General features: G+C 43.6%; 1 protein-coding gene across 17 annotated transcripts in view; it reads right to left on the bottom strand.

The window, feature by feature from the left end:
- Positions 1-18,054, bottom strand: part of PCDH15 (protocadherin related 15) — a 623,360-nt gene extending 605,306 nt beyond the window's left edge. For 10 of the 17 annotated variants that reach the window (XM_083503000.1, XM_083503013.1, XM_083503006.1 and 7 more), the window contains exon 1: positions 15,596-18,054. The gene's annotated coding sequence lies outside the window, so the exon portion shown is untranslated. Of the gene's footprint in view, positions 1-14,110; positions 14,128-14,333; positions 14,355-14,374; positions 14,508-15,595 lie in introns of those variants that run through there. The other 7 variants (XM_083503008.1, XM_083503020.1, XM_083503011.1 and 4 more) reach the window with 7 other exon arrangements.
- Between the last annotated feature and the right edge of the window lie 1,496 nt (positions 18,055-19,550).

Below are 19,550 nucleotides of genomic sequence, written 5' to 3'. Positions count from 1 at the left end.
ACTTTTTTATTTTCATATTCTCTTCCACATTTCAGCCCACTTCTCTCCAACAGATGGCAGATCCTAAAAAGCAGCAGCCAGTAGTGGCCGGCAGAGTGGAGTGAAGTGGCATTGCTTACCTGACTTCCCAACAGGTCACTGCTGGTAACTGAGAGGGGAATGGGGGCAGGGGACAAAGCAGTAGTGTGGTTTGATCCACTGCTGTGCCTGCATTACGCCAATCCAAAATTCCCTCCATTGTCCCTGCTCCACATCACAGCTGCCTGTCCTCTCTGCTACCTCTCCCTGTCCAACACCAGCAATGACCTCCAAAGTGGGAAAACATTCTGCCCTGCCAGCTATTTATGGAAACTGCAACTACAGAAACCTCTTTTTACACCCACTTGATACAACAGCATCATGGATAAATTCAGGCCTTTAGTCAATTGTCAAGAGACTGAGCTGGGACATAGGCAAAAGATAGCCTCCGAGTTGTGTTTGGCCCAAGCCATTGAGGTTGTTTCCTCTTTCCTTCCTTGTAATAAACCAATATTTCTTGTAGAATATTTGTGAGAGTGTTTATTGGGTATACAGCTTTGATTAGGTGTACACTTAGAACAGCATGCACTTGTCTCCATGCAAAAGGTTTCATTACTCATTGAAAAAATGTATTGGGGATCATATGCGAGGTGGACTGACATAGGGGTGAATGTGTGTAGCAGTTTCCCACAATGGAATGCTTTTCCATTGTTGCAGAGAAGTGCTCTGAGAAGGAAAAAAATGTCAGCTACCACGCATCTACCCTAAAATTCAGAATGTAAGGGAAAGGCACATCTTTCTTAGTCCAGCATCTTGTTCTCACAAAAATATGATACAATATAATACAAAAAATTTTCTAAAATTAAAATTAGAAAGCATTTGACACCAAACTCCATGAAATGAAGATAATATCACATGGTTGGAGCACACAGGGGGTTGTACGTATAAGCACAGGCAATGAGTTCTGAATTGCTGAGGTCGCCTATTGAAAGCATTTTATGTGCCAGGCAACCCCATGTCCTCTGGTCACTAATAAATGAGATAGCCTGAGTGACAAGGGAATGCCCGTCTCTGTAGATGAGAGGGCCTCCTAATTATTTCTGGATTAATGTGAATCTATGACAGTCCTGAAACGCAGTAAGCATCAAGTCTTCAAGTTTCCACCTCATTTAGGTAATAATGCTTCTATACCACAGCCCTGTAAAGGCAGCAAGACTACGCATAATAGAAAAGCAATTAATACATCCAAGGAAAAGACAATGCTACTGGAACCAGACATATTTCAGCAGAAGAATAGCAGGTTAGCAAAAAGTAGCCTGCACTATTTGCTGACGTTCCTGTTCTAAAAAGTTGTGTGTGTTTTTTAAGTCTCTAGTTACCTGATTGAGCACTTCAGAAGCAAGCAGTTATCAAATGTAACCTAAGCACAGATCAATTACAGTGGCAGCTTCTGTAATCTACGGTCAGCCATGGATACTCTCTAAGGGCCAATCCCCCCAAGCAAGCCCCACTGCAGTTAATGAGAAAGTTAAAAAGGCAAATTTGACTTCTACTTTGTATACCTTGAAGAGTCGGTATAAAATTAATTTCCACTCTGTTAGAGTAATTTATTTTTAAGACAGCAAATTTCTTGAAGGAGAGCAGTCTATAGTACCATTTCTGAAAGTGCTTATTGATTATCAGCCAGACCTAACAAGATATTTGACTTCTTGAAACTGTGCTTAATTTCTTTGTCACTGTGCTGCATTTTTCTGATCTGAATTCTTTTCCGGTACTTCTGCCTTCAGAATGTCACTCTCTCTTTGACTTAATATTCCAGAAAGGTGCCCAAGAGCTTTTTAATTAAGAATAATAATTATATGCAAAGCAATGTATATATTATGAGAATACAATAAGCACAGAAGATATATGCATGTTAGGCAACAAGGATGCATTCAAAGCAGCCAATAAAATCTATTGATAATATATCATGGCCTTTATCAATCTAGTGCCCTCTGGATGTTTTTGGACTACAATTACCATCAACCCTGACAAATGCACAATGTTGTAGTCCAACATCATCTGGAGTTTAACAACTGAATGGCAACACTACAAACTCCTAAATGAAACTAGCTGGGCCAAGAAGACTCTTCACATAGGGAATTCTAGCTGCATAAATACAAAATGCAATGTAGAGAGTATCAAGTGCAAATGCACATTTTGTAGAAGCAATAAAGGGGGGGGCTATTAAATCATAGAATCATAGAATCATAGAGTTGGAAGAGACCACAAGCGCCATCGAGTCCAACCCCCTGCCAAGCAGGAAACACCATCAGAGCACTCCTGACATATGGTTGTCAAGCCTCTGCTTAAAGACCTCCAAAGAAGGAGACCACACTCCTTGGCAGCAAATTCCACTGTCGAACAGCTCTTACTGTCAGGAAGTTCTTCCTAATGTTTAGGTGGAATCTTCTTTCTTGTAGTTTGGATCCATTGCTCCGTGTCCGCTTCTCTGGAGCAGCAGAAAACAACCTTTCTCCCTCCTCTATGTGACATCCTTTTATATATTTGAACATGGCTATCATATCACCCCTTAACCTCCTCTTCTCCAGGCTAAACATGCCCAGCTCCCTTAGCCGTTCCTCATAAGGCATCGTTTCCAGGCCTTTGACCATTTTGGTTGCCCTCCTCTGGACACGTTCCAGTTTGTCAGTGTCCTTCTTGAATTGTGGTGCCCAGAACTGGACACAGTACTCCAGGTGAGGTCTGACCAGAGCAGAATACAGTGGCACTATTACTTCCCTTGATCTAGATGCTATACTCCTATTGATGCAGCCCAGAATTGCATTGGCTTTTTTAGCTGCCGCGTCACACTGTTGGCTCATGTCAAGTTTGTGGTCAACCAAGACTCCTAGATCCTTTTCACATGTACTGCTCTCAAGCCAGGTGTCCCCCATCTTGTATTTGTGCCTCTCATTTTTTTTGCCCAAGTGCAATACTTTACATTTCTCCCTGTTAAAATTCATCTTGTTTGTTTTTGCCCAGTTCTCTAATCTGTCAAGGTCGTTTTGAAGTGTGATCCTGTCCTCTGGGGTGTTAGCCACCCCTCCCAGTTTGGTGTCATCTGCAAATTTGATCAGGATGCCCTTGAGTCCATCATCCAAGTCGTTGATAAAGATGTTGAATAAGACCGGGCCCAAGACAGAACCCTGTGGGTGGCACCCCACTAGTCACTCTTCTCCAGGATGAAGAGGAACCATTGATGAGCACCCTTTGGGTTCGGTCAGTCAGCCAGTTACAAATCCACTGAGTGGTAGCATAGTCAAGACCGCATTTTACCAGCTTCTTTACAAGAATATCATGGGGCACCTTGTCAAATGCCTTGCTGAAATCAAGGTAGGCTACATCAACTGCATTCCCTTCATCTACCAGGCTTGTAATTCTGTCAAAAAACGAGATCAGGTTAGTCTGACATGACTTATTTTTCAGAAATCCATGCTGACTATTGGTGATCACAGCATTCCTTTCTAGGTGCTCACAGACTGTTTGCTTAATGATCTGCTCCAGAATCTTCCCTGGTATTGATGTCAGACTGACTGGGCGGTAATTATTTGGGTCCTCTCTTTTCCCCTTTTTGAAAATAGGGACAACATTTGCCCTCCTCCAGTCTGCCGGGACTTCGCCTGTTCTCCAGGAATTCTCAAAGATGACTGCCAGTGGTTCTGAGATCACATCTGCCAGTTCTTTTAATACTCTTGGATGCAGTTCATCTGGCCCTGGAGACTTGAATACATCTAAACTAGCCAAGTATTCTTGTACTATCTCCTTAGTTATTCTGGGCTGTGTTTCCTTTGCTGAATCATTTGCTCCAAATTCTTCAGGTCGGGCATTGTTTTCTTTATTGGAGAAGACTGAGGCAAAGAAGGCATTGAGGAGTTCAGCCCTCTCTGTGTCCCCTGTTTGCATTTCACATGCATTTCACATGCAAATACTCAGTCTGAGCACAAGGGGATAGACATACATATTTTGAAATTCATATTGTTAATCAGTGCTTAAAACCATCAATTTTTCCACTGCAGTGTGTGTGTGTGTGGTATAATGCATGTGTGCAAGATTAATAACATAATTATTTCTCCATCTCTGTATGACATGGGACCAGCTTGTACATCTTTGAGTTGTGGGGTAATGAACTTGCTTCAAATATGCTTGTTGCCAGGATGACTGAAGCAGCTCTCTGAAGACACATGGTACCAAGATTTGGTATACATGAGGGAAACCAAGCAGAAGCACATGATCTTGAATAACAGCTCCTGAGAGGATAACCCATTACATTTCCAGTATCTCTTGTTTAGTCCATTTTGATGCATTGGCAGCAAACACACCACTTGAAACGAGAGGCGAAGGACAGTGTAATGAAAGCAACACTAAGACAAAAAAATCAATAAATCAATATTATAGCACAGGGAATTAGGTTTTATTCCTCATTAGACCAAAGCAACTGGGCTCCTCACTGAGAGGTAGCAGTAGGAAATTAAAATCAAGAAAGAATCTAATCCTTTGCACTTGTCCCAAAGTTTTTCTGCAATTCCAGTATAGCTGACAAGTGCAGAGCTTTCTGTATGCAAGTTTTCTACTGGAAACATTTAATCATAATCTTGCAGCAACATAAATCACATTCCTGGATGTATTTTAGCATGCGTTCGTATTAGAAATAATCAATATATCGTACAACATCAACATGAGATTAAAAAAATACCAACAAAGATGAAAATGCTAAATAAACTTGATTCAGAATAATATGCCAGGGAGAATAAAAACTGAAGACCAGCTGTTCAGATTTCTTGAACAGCAGCAGAAGGGTATCAATCATATCATTCCTCCCTAGATATGGAATTATAAAGCTAAGACACAGTAACAGAGAAGGCCCTATTATGCTCCAAGCAAATACAACTTGGATGTTGGAGGAATGTGGTGGATGGTATCTCAGATGAGCAGACAGGCTCATATGAGAGGATGGTTCTTAAGGAAACCTCACCCCAAACCATTTAGGGCTTTAAAGATCATAGCAAGAACTATGAATTGGTCCTGAAAATGAATCTGAAACCAATAAAGCTGTTGATATAAGAGTTATATGCACCTGATCATCAGCACCAGTCATCTATCTGACCACTGGCTGGATCCTGGGCAAGCTGGAACTTTCAGACACTTTTCAAAAGTTTTGAGAGCACTGAAGTCTAACCACAATGTAACTAAAGGCATGTGACACAACAGCCAAATCTGACTTCTTTAGGAATGGAAACAGCTGGCATACCCACCTAAGCTGGACAAAACAGTTCCTTGCCACAGGAAGCACACCCAGACTGCCAACCTGAATGATTAATTGATGTGCTATTACATCCAACATGGACTCCTGTCTTGTCAGGATTAAATGTCAATCCATTACTAACCTCAAGCATGGGGTCAGAACCTCAACAGCTTTCTCAAAATATGACAGAAAGGAAAGATAATGTGGGGTGTTTTTTACATACTGGTGAAGTCGTACTCCAAATCCCAGAACATCTCTCCCATTTTATGTAAATGTACATTTTATGTAGATGTTAAACAACTTGGGGAAACAGAATGGGGCCCCAAGGATACTTGGCAGGGCTTAGAACTAGAAGTGGTTTCTTAAATCCCAGCTCTACAATTCTATGATTCTATTCTTGCTTCTGCCTCTTCTCCTCAAAGCACTTATACTGAAAGAAAAGAAAAGTAAGCTTCTATATAAGTGGCCTGAAAACAATTCTTGTTTATTGATACACAAGAAGTTTGCCATATCAATTTTGATCTCTATGGAAGTCATAATGCATTTGCACAGGCTATTATTGCTGTAGTTACTGCAGCAATTACTGCTGTGCACAGTCCTATGTTAGGTTTGTTTGCACATGTCTCGTGGTATAATAGTCCCCAGAAAAGTTTGAGCTGTTGTATAACTTCTTACTCTAGTTTAAAATGCTCCACATTTAATTGCTACTGCTATGGTGTCACAGTAGAGCAAAACAGTATACGTACTGTACCAAAAAAGGGAAAGAAATGTTTAAATATTTTAGAACGCCACACAGTAGCATGTGTTTATTTGCTCAGTTGTATCACTTTTGCAACTGTAGAACAATGATATTCTGAACGATACATTGTTTCCAGGTTGTATTCTATTCAGGCACTGATCTGCTTAACTTCAGCTAGGATGCAGCAACATGTATCATATATAGATAGTTGTCAGGGAGCTGATGATTGCAAAGTTAGCGGGGAACTCAGATTTGCCCATACACAATGTGAAAAATATCCCTCCCAAGTAAATTACTAACCCGTGCAACTTTACTATTAGTATATTGATGTAGTTGAAGCTTTGCTAATTTATGCAGCCTTGGGTCATCCACGTATCTTTTCTTGCAAAAATCATGCCACTGCAGTGGTTTTGTTATCACAAAACCTACATGTTACAGAAGTATGAGTAAATGCTAACATCCAAACTTTTCATTATTATTTGTGACCTTTACTATTTGATCTAGTAAAGATCAAACAGTATTGTGTTCTATTTGAACACAGCTGCAAACTCTTCTAGAAAAAATACTGTATTTGTTTTTTAAAATTTTAGTTTATAAACACAGTGCTTTTCTCTCCTTGTGCACAATGAACACAGTAAAGCATTTTGCTTTTCCTTGTCAGGCAGATGACACTTAAGCTGTCATAATATAATTTTCCTGTACTTAGGTTTGATGTCTAGCACAGTATGTTTATTCACATTTTTAGATGTGCCAGTAAATAAACCTGAGTCAGATATATTCAATTACATTTATTTCGTGGCTTTATTATTGGTAGGTGGTTCTTTTCTTAAACATGTATCTTCTGATACAACATGCTTTCCAACTGCAAAGAGATAAAATGAAATATGAACACAAGCAGTGCCCAGAAGAAGGGTGTGTTATAGTATATTTATAAAATTCTGGTACATCTGACTTTAATTCCCATAAAATATAGAATGCTGGGGCTTTTGTCACAAGTTTAAGGGCTCAACTAATGCTTTCTGCCCCAGGCGTCTCTGATGGAATCACTTGGAGAAAATTCACTAAATGCACTCATCTGCCCTCAGAGTCAAATGATACAGGCAACCAAGTGCAAGTGGGCAGCAACTTCTGAAGAAGTTTTCTGAGTTTTCTCAGACTATTTCCTATCCATCCAATTGGATCATGTGCCACTGCAGCACTGTAGTGTCTGAGTTCAAACTACTGCAGTAGAATAGACTTCCCACCAACCCCCAAAACATGTTAATCTGAAAGCATTTTCTGAGCTGGCAGCAAGAGATACTGAAATGTTATCTGCTTGAGGCAGACAGAATGAATACTTGCATTTAACTCAAGTGACTGAGTGTGCACATGCATGCAATATGTTTTCATGATCAAAACTTGGGTCATTTTCAGGTGACACTAAAAATTCCTTTTATTTTGGGATATGATACCTGTTATACATGCATGGCAATGCAGAATAGAAAGAGGAAGATAGACATTCTAAAACCAGATGTGTATTCTAGACAACAGCAATCTAAATTATAGATGTGGGAAATGCAAAAGCTGTTTGAGCATCATTTTTTTTAAAAATAAAATGCCTTATGGCTAGAAGATGGGCAAATTTTACATTGTAATGCTTCAAGCCATAGTGTCTTATTTCTAAAGGTCCCAGTGTTCAGAGAAAGAACAAAATCATTATAGACTTTATTTCCCATTAAAACTCAATAATGAAACATCTGATGAGTTCAGGGCTTTTTATTAAAAAATAAAAACTTATGCTATGCAATTAATTTTTGTCTGTTAATAAAAAAATTGCCCTCTCTAGATACACATACACCACAACTAATGAGGGGAAAGTATGATTTATGCATAAAATTCCTTTTTATTGAATGTTTTTATTTGTGAATTTTGATGGCCTTCCTTTTGGATATCTAAAGATAGGTGAGATATGACCTGATCTTTGAAAGGCCCTTATTCCTTCTTGAGTCGCTGCATTCTGAAATGCTTCCATGCTTTACCAAATACAAACCATACCTGTGTTGCTTGAGAAAAAGCTAGCCAACTATAAAGTTACAGTAAAAGATCTGTGCATCTTCATATTATGTTAGGCAAAGACTCTATTATTCCAACACTGCTCGCCCATCATCAATGCTTTCTGGAGACCAAGTTACATTATATCCAAGATGCAAGCGCAACCTGGCTCTCTGTGTTGACAATTACAGCCCCTACTGCCAGAGGAAACTGAAGGGGATCATGCCTGAAGGGAACAAACTGTCTTTCTGCACCTGTTGTTTATCTCTGCTTTTCTCTCTCTAGCTAATTTTCCATAGGAGTTACGGAACATGTTCCATAGTAGCTTCTGCTTACAACAGCATCCCTCAACTTAGTGCCCTCCGGATGTTCTTGTCTAGACCACAACTCAGTCAGTACAGCCACCAGAATGCTCAACAGCTTTTTCAAGGTGACAGTGATTCTACCATATAGCCTGGCTCTGAATAAAATAGAGGCAATGCCTTCATGTTAAGACTATACCTTCTCAGTAGGAAGCCCTGCCTCTAAATTCCAGGTGTGTGTTATGCTGGTGGAAAAGGGTGGTAAAAATACTATTATTGCTTAGTACATTCCAAGCTTGATAGTCACCTTCCTTCATCTATAACCATGAGCTTCCTCACAAATAATAAACTGCTTGGTGTGTTGTTGTTTTTTTCTTTTAAAGATCAATATATCAATATAGCAACATGATTGATGCAGTATCAGTAGAGAGCCCACCTATTTTCTTGCTAAGAAAGCATTTTTATATGCTTTCCCAAGTTTCAATTAGGGCTGATTCACATCCTTCTATGTGTTGAGTGTTATGGTTTTGCAGAACCACAGGTGAAACTCGGAAAATTAGAGTATCATGGAAAAGTTCATTTATTTCAGTAATTCAACTTAAAAGGTGAAACTAATATATGAGATATGGCTCCCCAAATCTCTTTTCTGATGAGAGCAGCTTTTGCATCTCATTTGGAAACCAAGGATCCAGAGTCTGGAGGAAGAATGGGGAGGCACACAATGCCAGATGCCTGAAGTCCAGTGTGACGTTTCCACAGTCTGTGTTGATTTGGGGAGCCATGTCATCAGCTGGTGTTGGTCCACTGTGCTTCATTAAGTCCAGGGTCAACGCAGCCGTCTACCAGGAGTTTTTGGAGCACTTCATGCTTCCTTCCATAGACAAGCTTTATAGGAATGATGACATCATTTTCCAGCAGGACTTTGGCACCTGCCCACACTGCCAAAAGTACCAAAATCTGGCTCAATGGCCATGGGATTACTGTGCTTGATTGGTCAGCAAACTTGCCTGACCTGAATCCCATAGAGAATCTATGGGGGCATTGCCAAGAGAAAGATGAGAGACACGAGACCGAACAATGCAGAAGAGCTGAAGGCTGATATTGAAGCTTCCTGGTCTTCTATAACACCTCAGCAGTGCCAAGTACCATAACACCACAGCAGTGCTATAATACCACAGCAGTGCCAAGTACTAAGTACATATGCATGCTTCTACTTCTCAGAGGTCCAATGTCGCTCTCTTTGCAGTCCTTGTTTTGCTGATTTCATTTAATATTCTAATTTTCTGAGATTGTTAATCTGGGGTTTTCATCAGCTGTACGCCATGATCATTACAATTATAACAAATAAAGGCTTGACATATCTCGCTTTGCATGTCATGAGTCTATCTCATATATTAGTTTCACCTTTTAAGTTGAATTACTGAAATAAATGAACTTTTCCACTATATTCTAATTTTCCGAGTTTCACCGGTAGTTCTCATGCCATTGCCAAAGCATATTATAGATTTGTCCATCATATTGGCTTACTGCCAAGTAAGGAGAAGAATTTTAGAGGATATTGAAATATATGAATGGTCAGTCTGTGATAAACAGCTTCAAACAAACCCAGTGGCATAGCGTGGGTTGTCAGCACCTGGGGCAAGGCAAGTAATTTGCGCCCCCTAACCCTAACCCCCAGATGTTGCGCCCGGTGCGGCCGGGCCCCCCCTGCACCCCCACGCTACGCCACTGAACAAACCTGCACATCACATTCCTGTTCCAGTTTGACAAACTTTTAATTATATCACCACCAACTTATTGCTACTATAGTGGAGAGTTCATGAAGGCATATTAACATTCAACAGAGCACTTGGATTAGAAGATTGTAGTCTTTCAGACCTATTTTACTAGTTGTGCCAGCATGTGCTTCCGATGACACCCACCAGCTGCTACACACCATTGTAGCAGCACAGACCACAATGTGACAAGTAAATTGCACTACATTATTCACTTACACGTATCTGAAATACAGAAAGAAATTTCTCTAAACTCAACTGTGTTGTCATCTTAGAAGCTCTGTACCATTCAGGGCTCCCCCCCCCCTCCCGGCAGATTAACATATCACATATAAAACTGCAATGCTAGCAAGTTATGTACACCTTTGAGGAATGGTTTTAAATTGGCTTTTGAGCATCTGATTAGGAAATTTTGATTACAAGTCTTTGAATAATAAGCATTTAAGAAGTAGGCAAGTTTATCAAGACACCCAAAACAGATATGTGAATGTAGGGATCCACTTGTTTGTCTGTCAATGAGGGTATTTTAAACACTGGCTACTAACACAAGACAGCCTTATAATAGTTAAATAATATAATAAAACAGACGAGAGTTACTTGGGAAGAGCAAAAATGTATACCGGTTTCCGCTGTTTTCAGTTGTTTGAATGACTGGATCACCGGACCATGGTGGATCACAGAGGAAATAAATCCCAGACTGGAAATGGCTGTAGCAGCACACAGACATATATCCCTCATAAACTAGAAGCTCCTTACTGGGCTGTAGCTAATCATCTTTCTCAACCTCTGGTGGCAGAAACAAGAGGCACCAGCGAGCAAGAGTGTTCATTTGCCCCACCCCAACAAGTCTTCATTCAGATGTTTCAACTGCCACCTTCTAAGTGCTGTCTTAGCCATCCCTTGATTTGTTGCCGCCTGCCACCAACCTACTGCAGTTCCCCAAGTCATCTGTCGTGTGAAAAATGCTTTCGGAGAGATGTGGTATCCCAGGGAAAATTAGATAAGATACTGCTCACTCCAAGTTCTTTGGCAGACATGTATTTCCATGTAAATGAGAACTTAAGCAAAGGGGCCTGCATATAATGAAGCACCCTGCTGGCTAGAGGTCCAGGTGCCCTTAACACCTGGCAAGCAAATTTATCCGCATGAAAAAAAGTGTGGAATAAGCACATAAGCGCCATTATAAAAAAAAATTCAGACTAGGTCTCTCAGCCTAAATAGACTATGATCCTGCATAGACCCATAGAATTTCACGGTTGGAAGGGACCCTGAGGATCATCTAGCTCAAACCCATGCAAAGCAGGAATACGCACCTGTCGCTTATAGGGATCAAACCTGCAACCTTGGCATTATCTTGCATAACCTTGTTATATTGTGCTCACTGCTCTGGCACAATGGACTAAGGGACCATCAATGAAAGTCTAGAGAAGGAGAAGCTCACACCCCAGAGTTACCACTAGCCATTTCTTCATCCAATAAATGCTTCTAACCTGGCAGCCCACAAACTTACTGCCATTCAGTAGGGTGACAAAGGCTTCAACAAGGAGCTAACTCAGTGCAGTCAAGCATTGGGGTAAAGAACAAGAAGCACAGGTACAAGTACCTTTGGTCAGTCATTAGCATTTTTGGTTCAGTTCTCATTTCTATGCAGGGACACAGCTAGAGAGCAAGATCAAACATGGAATGAAGACAGATTCAAAAACAACCATCTCCCTTGGAAGTGTATAGCATTTCTGCAACCATTACCTCTTCCATCAAGACAGTCCTGAAAATAAACAACTTAAGGAGAATAATATGTCAAGCAAACATCCAGTGGAAGCACAGGCAGGGAAGAAACAAGGCCATCTACTGCTGCTGAAAACCAATAGGAACCATTGTTAGCACACATCCCTTCTCTCTCCACAGACAGGCATCCTTCCTACTACACTCAGAGAAACTAGCAAGATGCTTTCCCTTGATCCACACAGGAAGCAAAACAGAACTAAAGCAGCAAAAAAGACAAGTGGAACACTAGATTGTGTTGTACTGCCGTGATGTACCTGTTAACTTTCCATATCAATAATGCTTTAAGTGACACAACTCCATTTCTTTTTATAGCAGTTAACAATGTTGGGAAAGGGAAAGTAAGAGCACGAGAAGATAAATAGCTCCAAGGAGCTATTTCTATTAAAGAAAGCAAATGCATTACTTGTAAGTACTCATATACTACAAACAGCTGCAAACATGCTCTTGAATCTCATTGCACATATAATTATTTGCACTGTCAAGAGACTCCCCACCCTCCTTGAATACTGTTGCTACTAGGAAAGATGTGCCACTTGAAAGTACATTAAAGTAGAACGGAAAACCTTACTGACAATGGCATAACCCTAAGCAAAAAGAGAGGGAGAAGTAATTTGTGCTATGCAAAACAATCACATTTGCAGGAACCACTTCAGATATCATGCCATTTCAATATTTTAAGTACTTGCAAGGTTAGGTACTTCATTCAAATAAATTGGGAGTTAGTCACCATGTCTTCCAGAGGGTGGCATAAGTGGGGCTTCCAACACAAACACAAGATACAAGCGATAATATCTGCTAACTAAAGTCCAATTTCCGTATTTATATAATACACCATGCAATCTTTTAAACCACATTCTCCCCCATTCATTTGTTTGTTTGTTTCTATTCTGGAATCTCACATTGTGGTGAATTTTATCTATAAGTTCAAAATATAAAGAAAGTTTAAAAACTGCATTCAACATGTGGAATTACATGCACAAATCACAGACCCTGACAGTGTGAACACCCAACAAGCATTGCCATTCCATCATATTTTACTCTGTTGTTGCCAGTGATTCTTCTTTCCAATATACTACAAGCTATTGCTGCAGCTAGGAGAGCTACACGGTATGCAAACTGAAGAGAACCATTCTCACAGCATTTTCCTCTTTGAGTACAGTTGTTGGCAGAAGAGGCTTAGTTAACTAAATATCTAGTCAAGTTGCTTGATTAACCAATACAAAATTTGATACTAGAATTTTATAACATGATAATTTTGCTACAAGCTTCTTGTCTGAGTTAAAAGAAACATTAATCATCTGTCCCATCATACTGGCCATGTTTTTGTCAAAGTTGTTATTCAACATGGCATGTCCTCCATGGAAATATCGAAATGCAGAATAAAAACTGTCAGATTATGTTTTTATTCCAAGTGGAAATGAGCACCTCAGCAGAATAATAAGGAATGGATTTCTTCATATACCTCCAATTATTAAATGACATTTTTAATAAATCAACATCTATTTGAGTTCCTGGCCTGAGTTTTGCACTTTAAAAATCAATAAACTTTGTTCGTTAGCAACATCACACTGAGCTTCCTAGTAGAAGAGTGGAGTGGAAATGTTACAAAATAAAACAAATAATGAATCTCCAGCATTCAAACACTAGCAGCAGTAACCTTATGCACACTTATTTGGGTACCAGTCCCATAGATTTCACTGGGACTTACTTCTGAGTAAACATGCACACGGTTGGGCTGCATGAATATGAAACCCTTTGCTATAGTTAACGCAACAGATCTCATTAAACCTCTGACCCATTTGAGGAGCCGTCTCCCATTTCAGAGCAAAATTGCTTTACTGATATATTATGTGCTGATCCACCCCATCTTTAAAGTGCTGTGCTCTCTCCCTCCGCTTTGCTATTAAACATCCACCAAGACAAAAAAGCTCTGCTGCTCTGGGAAAATCTAAATGATGGATCTCGCCAGCTAGAAACATCACCTGTAGTGCCAAAACCACACAATTCTAACAGGGGAGGGGGGGAGTAAACAGTATGCGTTCTGCAAATATCCTGGAGAGTGTGGGGTCATCTGCCGGGACTTCCAGCTACAGAACAAGCAGGCTGCTGGTGCTTCTGTAGTTCTGGCAGAATACATGCTGCCTCCCAACCCCGAGAAAGGCTTGCTTCCACTCACTGCTTACTGGTCCATAGGCAAACAGGAGCGGAGCCAGAACCGGGTGGGGTGCGCGCGCTCTCCCTCTCTCTGCCTTTACACCGAATCTGAGGGGGAAGAAGGCACGTGCGAGACAGCAGAGCAGGCAGCCAGCATTATTCCACTCCCACCAACGAGATCGGAAATGAAATGTAACAGAAGCCTATGTCTCCCGCGCCAAGTCTTACAAGAACAGAATACTAACGGGTTCATTTCTCTCTCTCTCTCTCTCTGACCGATTATTACCATATGCAGACAAGCAAAGCACACAGGCGCAGCAGGAGCAGCTCCCTTCGCCTTCACATCCTACCCGGCGCAACTTTTTGCTTGGGAAACAGGCGACGATCACCACGCCAGGGCAATGCTTCTCTCCCCTAGTATTTGCTTTAGCAGAAATGGTGTTTCGTCACAGATTCAGGAAGAACAGCGCGAGAACGGTGCTGGCTCTCCCTCAACTCTCGGTGCCCATCAACCCCAGAAATAGGGAAAGTCACGCCTCTCTCTAATTTCATCATGGCTCTTTGCTTCTTTACCTACTCAGAACTTACTCCACTCCCCTGAAGACGCCTAGTAAGCATCTTGAGTAACTTTAAGGGTTTTTATTTGAGGACGATCGCCTCAGAATAAACTGGGGGCGGGAGGCGGGGAGTGAGATTTGCCTTTCCTTGCATTCCAGAACCTTTTGCTCCCTCCTCCACTAAGGAATCATGGAATCATGAGCTGGAAGGGGACCACCAGGGTCATCTAGCCCAACCCCCTGCAATGCAGGAATCTCTCCAGCCCATCACCCTGAGATGAAGAGTCTCACGCCCTGCCGAGCTATCTCAGATCTTACACGTTAAAAGGTTAAATGTTGGCGTGAGGAATGGAAGGCATGGTGGGCAAAAAGCTCTCGCCACGGGCAAAGCTCCCATCTTCTAGCCGAACGAGACACGCCGCCGTGCTACATGCAGAAAGGAAGGAAAAACTTTTACTAGCAGAAGGTGCTATTGCAACAGCTTGAAATGGGGGAGAGAGCATTTCAGCTACCAACCCTTTCGCACCCATATCTGGCACCCTGCGCCTCACGTCACACACTACCCATCCTGAAAAATGCTGTCCTCATTTTATTGCACGACACGGGGCGATTTCTGCCTGCGTGGCTCCGTCGAGGGGTTGGGCTGGATGACCTTCAGGCACCCCCCCCTTTCTCGGCTCAGTGACAACAGTTGCCTTGGCAGCGCAGGGCCTGGCTCGGCTTCTTCGGCACGCGAGGGAAGCGAGAGGGAAACGCAACTTGGATCCTACCCCCCCCCCGACCCTCCCATCCCATCCTCACCGAAGCCCACCGACGGCAACTTTCCGGCATCGCCAACGGACACTGCAGCAACGCGAGAGAAAGAGGACGAGCAGCCCAAAAGGAGCGCTTCAAGGAGACGCGGGCGTCTTGTGCCTCCACCTGGACGCGCGGAGCGGGGCTGTTCTTACCTCAGCAGAAGCCACCTCAGCACAGCCGGCGGATAATCCCCTGCCCGCGCGGCCGGCCGGCGGCGCTTCCCCTCAGAAGCTGCTCCTCTGGCTGCCAAGGCGAGGCGAAGCGACGTCTTCTTCCGCGACGCCCTCCGTCCTCGCGCTTCTCCCTCCGCCCGCCCGCCCGCCTCGCTTGGGCGCCACCTGGGCTGAGGAAGCCGCTTTGCCCCCCGCGCTCCTTCCCTCAGTCAGTCCGCGGGCATCTCTCCACAGGAAGAGGGCGACGACGACGCTGCTTCGCCCGGGCTGCAGGCTCGCTCTTCTCCTGCCCGGAAACAGGAGTCTTTGAGAAGGGAGAGCGAGGTGGGGGAAGAAGAGTAGATAATAATAATAAAAAAAAACTTTGAGGTAAAAAAAAAGGGGGGAGGACGTAACGTTTAAGGCAGAGAGGGCGGGATGTCGGGGGAGAGACTGAGCACGCGCCCCGCGCGCTCGAGGAAGCGCCGCGAGTGCTCCGCGCGAAGAGGCGCTTCTTGGCCGAGCCTCCCGGCTAGGGGAAAGGTGTCCCCTCCCACCATCCAGGGCAAAGGGAGCTTCGCTGAGCGAGGACGAGCGACGAAGGAGGCGCCTGCCAAATCCTGAGGGAAGCGTGGGGTCGCCTCGACACTGTAAATGGAGGGGGTGGCTGGGGGTCAGGGGAGACCGGCCAGTTTTCGCTCTCCTCCTGCAGCAGCAGCAGCGGAGGAAAGAGAAGAGCGCGGAGGGAGGGAGAACGGGAGGAAGCCGCGAGGAGGCAGCAGGTTGCAGCAGCCCTTCTTCAGCCGAGCGGGCGGCGGCGGCGGCGGGGCTCTGGGCTCGCTCCCTCTCGCTGGCGCAGGCGGAGGAGGAGGAAGGCGGCAAGACGACGGCCGCGTCGTTCCTCAGGAGTGAGGGATGGCCGGTCGGCTTCAGATCAGGTGGGCAGGGAAGCTCGGAGAAGATTCATGGCGCGCTGTCAAGAGGGGTTTGGACACGCCGTCCTCCTCCTCCTCCTCGGCTGTTTCACGCTCCCCGGAGTGAGACGGACGTCGCCGGCGCTGCCTCGGAAGGAGAGGCGAAGCCTTGGCAAAGCGGCAGTGTGGCCACGAGCGGCAAGGCGGGCTCTTTTTCAGATTCTCTCGCACGCGTACGCCTCGCACACGTGCTCTGATGCAAGGGCGCAGGCAGGGGTGCCTCGGAGGGATCGCTTGGTGTGGGGCTCTTGCTTTGGGGTGGGCTGCTGATGCAATTCCCCCCAAAAACTGGCTCGCGAGTACGCCAATCTCATGCCAAGAACAGCAAAGGGAGAGAGCTGTCATCGGCTCATATGATATCCTCTTCAGAGATTCTTGTCCCAGGCAATGGCTCCATGCAATGGACCCCAGAAACCAGGAAGTTTCCAAAGAATGGCTGCTCAGGGAAGTGAACCTACTGGCAGGTGCTGTAGGAAGGGTGCTGCTCCTGGGTATTTCAAGAGTTTTTCAGTTTGCAGCATCACCAGCAGTTTCTAAAGGAAGATGAGTAGTCAAGAGAAGAGTGCTCTGGAGTGAAGTGGTTGGCCCAGGTTTAGCCTTTCCTCCATCTTGGAAACTCTGGCTTCACATGGAGTGGACAACTGATACTTCTTCCCAGTGTTCCCCACTTTTTCATCCTTCCAAATGGAAAGCCCAAAGGGCAGGAGTCTGAAAAGCTGAAATACCAAAGATATTTTACAGCCAAACTGTCAGAAGGGTCATAGCACCCTTCAGGTCCTCGCCTGTGAAAGTAATTGTCCCAGCTAGGCAGACGGGTACTTATAGAGACTACATATAGTTTAAGATCTGGAGGTAGCATGATAGACCCATCATTTTCTATGGTATGCATCTGTCTTCCCCAACCTGGTGCCTTCCAGATGTTTTGGGCTGCAACACCTATCATTCCTGACCTTTAGCCATACTGGTTGGGACTGATGGAAGTTGTAATCCAAAATAGCTGAAGAGCACTAGGTTGTGAAGGATAATGTTCATTTATTTTTGTCCACAGTTGTCTCTTGTTTTGTTTTGTTTTGCTTTAAGCACTTTCAATTTGTACAAAGCCCGCTTGTCCAGATATGACAGTGGGATGAATGTCCTTGCTAAAGAACACTATCACACCACTTTCAATTTAGTCTCCATCCTATTAGTGGATGCTTGCCCAGAACTGAGAAAGGATTACATCTCTAGATTCCCTTTCTGCATTTTGAACATCTCCTTCTGCTACCCTTTTCTTTACTCTGACTGTTACCTTTCTACTTCACTTCAAATTTAGATTATTTGGAACATAATGACATAAGAAGAGCCTACTGGATCAGGCCAATGGCCAATCTGGTCTGGCATTCTGCTACCACAGTGGTCAACCAAAGGCCTGTGGGAAACCCACAAGCAGGATTCAAGCACAAGAACACTTTTCCCTCCTGTGGTTTTTGGCAACTGGTACTAAGAAGTTTTACAGATAGATAGATAGTGTCAGGTGTGGTGTGGTTGCTTGAGAGCAAACAGGCAAGACTCCGACCTGTCTTTTCCAGGCTTTATTATTAGTGCAAACTATTTATAGTGAATGGGACGTGGGTGGCACTGTGGGTTAAACCACAGAGCCTAGGACTTGCTGATCAGAAGATTGGCGGTTCGAATCCCCGTGACGGGATGAGCTCCCGTTGCTCGACCCCTGCTCCTGCCAACCTAGCAGTTTGAAAGCACTTCAAAGTGCAAGTAGATAAATACGGTAGGTTCACCAGAAGCGGCTTAGTCATGCTGGCCGCATGATCCGGAAGTTGTACGCCGGCTCCCTCGGCCAATAAAGCAAGATAAGCACCGCAACCCCAGCGTCGGTCACGACTGGACCTAATGGTCAGGGGTCCCTTTACCTTTATTTACAGTGAAGAGCATCGCAAGTTAATGTCTGGCTCACTCGCTCACAGAATCTGAGAGTGGGCGGTCCTTGTACCTCCCCCAGCATAACAGTTGTGTGACCCCCAGCCTTCTCCTCCCTTCCTCATGCCAAAACCTACTGTGCAGACTGGGCGCTGGCAAAGGGGTCCTTCTCTCCTCTCTGGCTTGCTCTGCCTCGTGTTGAGGCTTTCCCTTGCATCCCCTGTTCCCACCACCTCCTCTCCACTGGAGGCGGGGCTTTCCTTCTCGACAGAGGAGCTGCTGCTTCACAAAATCTTCATAAGGTTCCCTATAACACAACTGCCCTTCCCCCTCTTGCATCTTACCTGATGGCAGTTCCCTGACAGATAGATAGATAGATAGATAGGTAGATAGATAGATAGATATAGATGATAGATAGATAGATAGATAGATAGATAGATAGATAGATGATAGATAGATAGATAGATAGAATTTTGCTATACAGGTTAAGCAGCCAGTAGAATTAAACCTAAATTTGTCACATTGCAAGTTGTCCCACACATTTCAGCTTTAGATGCATTATATAATACACATAGTGTATTGGCTAGCAGTACCTTTCAAGCACCCTGGGCTTATATTGAAAATTTTGGAGAACCTCATCTCATACTATGTTTGCCATTATGGCACCAGCCTGTGTCTTCAACAGTGTCTATTAAAAAAAAGGTCGCAATGCATGTACCTGAAGCACAGAATTAACTTGGTAGAATCATATCTCTGTGCCAGGTTCTGGGGGAAAGCTCACCTGCTAAACTGAGAAACTGAAGATACTGGAGAAGTACAGTAAACATTTTACACAAAAAGGTAGAGTTCTTAACCTGCTAACCTATCTGCTTACCAAAAAAATGTCTGTTACAGAGTGCCCAGAAATAGCATGAATGAATAAAAATGGAATTGCACTAAACCCATGCCCATTTGCTCCATAACTGCTTTGAGGCTTTTAAACCACCCTGAGTTTGTTTGTTTTTTGTTTTTTTACAGCCAAGTGGTGTATAAATTTTTATGAAATAAAACAAATATCAGGTCTAGCC

Source organism: Podarcis liolepis (assembly GCF_965112155.1).
Source record: "Podarcis liolepis genome assembly, chromosome: 5".
NCBI classification, from domain to species: domain Eukaryota; kingdom Metazoa; phylum Chordata; class Lepidosauria; order Squamata; family Lacertidae; genus Podarcis; species Podarcis liolepis.
The sequence above is the reverse complement of the archived record's forward strand: the minus strand, read 5'-3'. Positions and strand labels throughout refer to the sequence as shown.